General features: G+C 44.5%; 1 non-coding gene across 1 annotated transcript; it reads left to right on the top strand.

Annotated features, from left to right (window-relative positions):
- On the top strand, positions 1-73 carry trnaf-gaa (transfer RNA phenylalanine (anticodon GAA)). Its single transcript has one exon. It is a non-coding gene; the product is annotated as a tRNA-Phe (tRNA).
- The last annotated feature ends 6,933 nt before the right edge of the window (positions 74-7,006 follow it).

Here is a 7,006-nt window from a genome sequence, read left to right as displayed (position 1 = left end):
GCCAAAATAGCTCAGTTGGGAGAGCGTTAGACTGAAGATCTAAAGGTCCTTGGTTCAATCTCGAGTTTCGGCGGTTTTTGGTTGTTGAGTTTCTTCATCCTTGCTTCGATTTTCGCATTTCATTGCAGTGACACTTGATACCCGCCACTGAAGGATTGGGGATGAAATAGAGAGGCATCAAGGATGGGAAATATTTTTTCGTCTTGATTTAGTTTTTATTTCTCTGTTACCTTCTGCCTTTTTCTCTTGTTTTTTCTCTCTCGGTGCCGGGGGACAATTTCATTTGATGCATTTGTCCCAAACCGATACCTTTTCCACATCTCGGGGCGGTCAGACCCGCTCTGTCTGTCTGTTGCTGCTAATGATTATTAATGGGGACAGGCCGCGAGTTAAACGTTTCTCTGCAAACCGGAGATAGAAAAATAAAAAAGAAAGACGTGTTTCTCCGGCCCATGGGCAAAGTTGCAATGGATGTTATTCAATAACACTGTCCCCGTGAATTTGTCTGTGGACCTGTTTGTGAGGCTTGCATTTTAAAAGTTACAAAAACCCGAAATAAATAAAGCAAATTAGAAGAATGGAATTCATGATCATGACATTACGGCATCCTCTTTGCAAATGAGCTAACCGGCGGTCCGAACGGCTGTTTAATTAATTGATGTACCTGTATGCTGGTTGGTAGCGATTTCTGCATTGGACCCCGAAATCTCCCTGCTCCTCCACAGTTCCTTTTTTCTCACCATTTAGAAAATAGCCTGATTTATCTTTATTAGATTTAAAGTGGATCACCTCGCTCTCCCCCACATTGAACTCTATTTGCCGCAGTTTTGCCCACTCACTTAATCGATTTATTCCCACTTTTCAACGTCCTGCTTCCATCGACATGACTTATTGCGCCACCAGAAGGCTGCGTGTTCAAAACACGGGATCACCGTTACTTCTCGAGCTGATCGGATTCTGGATCGTTCCGGATTGAATATTTTATCTGCTTTTTCTCAATAAACAGAATCTTGCTCTAAAGTCTGCTTCCCTGGTTCCCAAATTTCAGGAAGGCGTCTCATTCTGCCCTTGACTTTTGATCTTGACCTGCAGTTGAAACTTTTGCAAAGAGGGAAATAAGTCGCCAAATCGCTCCACGTGAATCGGAAACGCTTTGGGAAGAAGTTCAGTTCAAATAATCAGGAATTTAAAGGCACCTCAATGAGCTGCACTTTCATTGAATGAGTTTTGTTCGCCTCTCGGCTTTCATCTCACTGAAGTGAAGAGTGTGACCGCCTTGTATCTGTCAGCGTGTAAGTGACGAGTTTGGGGTGAGCACGGGTCGTCTTTATTTTTGAAATCTCACCAAGCAACAGGGAAAAGAAACTTCGAATCAAACTGTCCCTGTCAGTGATGAATTGAAGTGAATATCGCTCCAAGCAGATCTGGACAATGAGCAGCGCAGCCGCACAGGAGTCCCAAATCCACCCTCTCGCCACTCGGCAATCACAACTTTACTCCGGCCCAGTATCGCCACGCTGAAATCAAGTATTTCTCGAACACCTTTTTTTTAACATCATAGTTACTGGTGTTATAGTGAAGACTACCGTCCGCTTCACTGTAAGTGCAAGAGACAACTTTGTAGACAGCGTGTCGTGTCACAGAGCTGCTCCTTGGACCTGCTCATTTCATCTCATCTCATTTTCAGCAAACCTGAATATTACTGGAATATAGAATGGCGAATCACAGCTCAAAAGGTCAATCCTCTCTACCACGAGGGGACTGAGTCTTCCAACATACGGTGGTTAATGGCAAGGTTGGCTTCATGTGCAGAAATAATACAGCACAGATTTTCACTCATGCAAGCTGCACACCCTTTATTTTGGAAAAGTAAACTGATAGTCAGACAGCTGATATATTAATCGCGGCAAGCTGAAGCTTTAGCTCGGTGAATTAGTCCTTCAGCAACTACAAAGTTGTGTTTCTGTGGCGCAATGGTTGGTTCAAGCTCCACCCGGTGAACGCTGGGTAGTAACTTTCACTTGAACATTCAATGTCTCGCGTTTCCAGCATTCGAATGTGTGTCCTGTCTGAACGAAAATATACAGGTGAGGTGCCTGAGGATTGGAGGGTAGCAAATGTTGTGCCTTTGTTTAAGAAGGGCGGCAGGGAAAAGCCTGGGAACTACAGAACGGTGAGCCTGACATCTGTAGTGGGTAAGTTGTTAGAGGGTATTCTGATCGACAGGCATTTGGAGAGGCAGGGACTGATTAGGAACAGTCAGCATGGTTTTGTGAGTGGAAAATCATGTCTCACGAATTTGATTGAGTTTTTTGAAGGGGTAACCAAGAAGATAGATGAGGGCTGTGCAGTAGACGTGGTCTGCATGGACTTTAGCAAAGCCTTTGACAAGGTACCGCATGGTAGGTTGTGACATAAGGTTAAATCTCATGGGATCCAAGGTGAGGTAGCCAATTGGATACAAAATTGGCTTGACGACAGAAGACAGAGGGTGGTTGTAGAGGGTTGTTTTTCAAACTGGAGGACTGTGTTCAGCGGTGTGACTCAGGGATCGGTGCTGGGTCCACTGTTATTTGTTATTTATATTAATGATTTGGTTGAGAATTTAGGAGGCATGGTTAGTAAGTTTGCAGATAACACCAAGATTGGTGGCATTGTGGACAGTGAAGAAGGTTATCTAGGATTGCAACGGGACCTTCATAAATTGGGCCAGTGGGCCGATGAATAGCAGATGGAGTTTAATTTAGATAAATGTGACGTGATGCATTTTGGTAGATCGAATCGGGCCAGGACCTACTCCGTTAATGGCAGGGCGTTGGGAAGAGTTATAGAGCAAAGAGATCTAGGAGTACAGGTTCATAGCTCCTTGAAAGTGGAGTCACAGGTGGATAGGGTGGTGAAGAAGGCATTCGGCATGCTTGGTTTCATTGGTCAGAACATTGAATACAGGAGTTGGGATGTCTTGTTGAAGTTGTACAAGACATTCGTAAGGCCACACTTGGAAGACTGTGTACAGTTCTGGTCACCCTATTATAGAAAGGATATTATTAAACTAGAAAGAATGCAGAAAAGATTTACTAGGATGCTACCGGGACTTGATGGTTTGACTTATAGGGAGAGGTTGAATAGACTGACACTTTTTTCCCTGGAGAGTAGGAGGTTTGGGGGTGATCTTATAGAAGTCTAGAAAATGATGAGGGGCATAGATAAGGTAGATAGTCAAAATCTTTTCCCAAAGGTAGGGGAGTCTATAACGAGGGGGCATAGATTTAAGGTGAGAGGGGAGAGATACAAAAGGATCCAGAGGGGCAATATTTTCACTCAAAGGGTGGTGAGTGTCTGGAACGAGCTGCCAGAGGCAGTAGTAGAGGCGGGTACAATTTTGTCTTTTAGAAAGCATTTGGACAGTTACATGGGTAAGATGTGTATAGATGGATATGGGCCAAGTGCAAGCAATTGGGACTAGCTTAGTGGTATAAACTGGGCGACATGGACATGTTGGGCCGAAGGCCTGTTTCCATGTTGTAAACTTCTACGATTCTATGATCCTGTACCGTGAAAATTGCCCGCTGAGTGCGTCTAATTTTCCACCATTTAATCTGCTGTCTGAGAAATATTCAAAGAAAACGAGATTGGCTTGAAAGAATTCGGATTACTTCTTGTTTCCACAATGAATGACACTCCCTTTTTTTTGGAAAAGTAAAATGGCATTCACATTCCGACAGGTTTCAGTTGATTTGTGAGAGATCTTCAAAGGATCAATCTCCGGTTAAGGCGGCCTTTTTATCTCTCTCTCTCTCTGTTGGCAGAATCCAAAGTGAAATTGGAGCTGGACTAATCAGACAAGAAATCAGGAATCACTTTAGCAAACAAAATACGGCCGGAAGCTGGAACTCTCTCATCCCAAAGATGTGGATTGAGGCTCAATTCAAATTTTGAAGTCTGATATTGATGGATCTTTTTTCCGGTTCGGTTACCAAGGGATATGAGTCCAAGGCGGGGAAACAGAGATGAATTACTGATCACCTCATGATCTAATTGAATGGGTCAGCAGGCTCGAGGGGCTGAATGGTCTTCTCCTGTACCGATGTTACACACCTGCTCAGTGTGGGGCTGGACGACTGGTAAGAGGCATCAGACTTGACTCCAGAATGAAAATCGGGTGTTCAGATTCTGCCACCTTGGGATTGTCGAACAAACTGAACCCCGACAGCAAAGTCACCACCTGCCTCTCTGCAATAATAGGATGAGAATGAGCCCTGCCGCTGGCCCGGCTAGCTCAGTCGGTAAAGCACGAAATTCCTAATCTCAGGGTCTTGGGTTTAAAGCAAATATTGGGGGTTTTGAGTTATATTTTTCACAGTGGGTGATGAAAGGTTCAAAGTGCAACCTCTTATCTTCAGTTCATGAAATCCTGTTATATGAACAGACACAACACTGAGCTGTGTGAAAGAAAACCGTGAGCGTTGCCAAATATCCAGTCCGTCCCGGTACTATCTTCTCATTACTTCCACATGGGACACGGCAGATACCGTTTCAATCGGTTTCATTTCTGCTGTTATTAAAAATGTTGATAGTTAGGATGTGTAATATTAAGAAGATGCCAACTCTGGATCCATTCGCCTCTCTGATACCTCCTGATACCCACTTACCCTCCTTGATTCTCCCTGATCTCCTCATAAGAACATAAGAACATAAGAAATTGGAGCAGGAGTAGGCCAATCGGCCCCTCGAGCCTGCTCCGCCATTCAATAAGATCATGGCTGATCTGATCCGAACCACAAATCTAAAGAACACAAGAAGTCGGAGCAGGACCCGGCCACATAGCCCCTGGGCCCTCTCCGCCACCCACAGGGCATTGACCGATCCGAACTCAGCTTCATGTCCAATTTCCTGCACGCTCCCCATAACCCCTAATTCCCTTTACTTCTAGGAAACTGTCTATTTCTGTTTTAAATGTATCTAATGATGTAGCTTCCACAGCTTCCTGGGGCAGCAAATTCCACAGACCTACCACCCTCTGAGTGAAGAAGTTTCTCCTCATCTCAGTTTTGAAAGAGCAGCCCCTTATTCTAAGATTATGCCCCCGAGTTCTAGTTTCACCCATCTTTGTGAACATCCTTACTGCATCCACCCGATCAAGACCCTTCACAATCTTATATGTTTCAATAAGATCGCCTCTCATTCTTCTGAACTCCAATGAGTAGAGTCCCAATCTACTCAACCTCTCCTCATATGTCCGCCCCCTCATCCCCGGGATTAACCGAGTGAACCTTCTTTGTACTGCCTCGAGAGCAAGTATGTCTTTTCTTAAGTATGGAGACCAAAACTGTATGCAGTATTCCAGGTGCGGTCTCACCAATACCTTATATAACTGCAGCAATACCTCCTTGTTTTTATATTCTATCCCCCTAGCAATAAAAGCCAACATTCCGTTGGCTTTCTTGATCACCTGCTGCACCTGCATACCAACTTTTTGATTTTCTTGCACGAGGACCCCCAGATCCCTTTGTACTGCAGTACTTTCCAGTCTCTCGCCATTAAGAAAATAACTTGCTCTGTGATTTTTCCTGCCAAAGTGCATAACCTCACATTTTCCAATATTATATTGCATCTGCCAAATCTCCGCCCACTCACCCAGCCTGTCTATATCCCCTTGCAGGTTTTTTATGTCCTCCTCACTCTCTACTTTCCCTCCCATCTTTGTATCATCTGCAAATTTTGATATGTTGCACTCGGTCCCCTCCTCCAAATCGTTAATATAGATTGTAAAGAGTTGGGGACCCAGCACCGACCCCTGTGGAACACCACTGGTTACTGGTTGCCAGTCCGAAAATGAACCATTTATCCCAACTCTCTGCTTCCTGTTCGATAACCAATCCTCCACCCATGCCAGAATATTACCCCTAATCCCGTGATTTTTTATCTTAAGTAATAATCTTTTATGTTGCACCTTGTCGAATGCCTTCTGGAAGTCTAAATACACTATGTCCACTGGTTCCCCTTTATCCACCCTATACGTTATATCCTCGAAGAACTCAAGCAAATTTGTCAGACATGACTTCCCCTTCATAAAGCCATGCTGACTTTGTCCTATTAAATTATGCTTATCTAAATGTTCCGTTACTGTCTCCTTAATAATAGACTCCAAAATTTTACCCACCACAGATGTTAAGCTAACTGGCCTATAATTTCCAGCCTTCTGCCTACTACCCTTCTTAAATAACGGTGTTACATTAGCAGTTTTCCAATCTGCCGGGACCTCTCCTGAGTCCAGGGAATTTTGGAAAACTATCACCAAAGCATCCACAATCCCTACTGCCACTTCCCTCAAGACCCTAGGATGGAAGCCATCAGGTCCAGGGGATTTATCCGCCTTGAGTCCCATTATTTTACTGAGTACCATCTCCTGAGTGATTTTAATCGTATTTAGCTCCTCCCCCCCGAGAGTCCCCTGTTTGTCCAGTGTTGGGATATTCTTAGTGTCCTCTACTGTAAAGACTGAAACAAAATATTTGTTCAGCATTTTTGCCATCTCCATGTTTCCCACCATTAATTTCCCGGTCTCATCCTCTAAGGGACCTATGTTTGCCTTAGCCACCCTTTTTCTTTTTATATAACTATAGAAACTCTTGCTATCTTCTCTGATACCCTCAGAGAGTCCATTATCCTCTTTCAACCTTGTCAGCGCCCTTTGCACTCTCTGATACCCGCAGTCCTCTCACACTGATACGCCCTGAGAGTCCTTACACTCTCTGATACCCGATGGCAGTCCTTCCCCTCTGTGAGATCTCAATATACTCTCTGATACCCTTTGACTGCCTGCTCCCCTCTTTGAGCCCCGTTACACACTCTGATGCCCTCTGATAGTACCTTCCCCTCTCTGAGATGCCCTTGCCCCAATGGATCGCCACTAAGAAGCGATTAGACGCCCTGAGGCCTTCTCAGAACCCATTACCGTCCCTGCTATCAAAGTGCGGTGTAACTTCACAGGTGAATCGACCGG

This window comes from Heptranchias perlo, chromosome 20, assembly GCF_035084215.1.
Source record: "Heptranchias perlo isolate sHepPer1 chromosome 20, sHepPer1.hap1, whole genome shotgun sequence".
Taxonomy (NCBI): domain Eukaryota; kingdom Metazoa; phylum Chordata; class Chondrichthyes; order Hexanchiformes; family Hexanchidae; genus Heptranchias; species Heptranchias perlo.
Note: the sequence above shows the minus strand (reverse complement) of the source record. Positions and strands in the feature narration are given on the sequence as shown.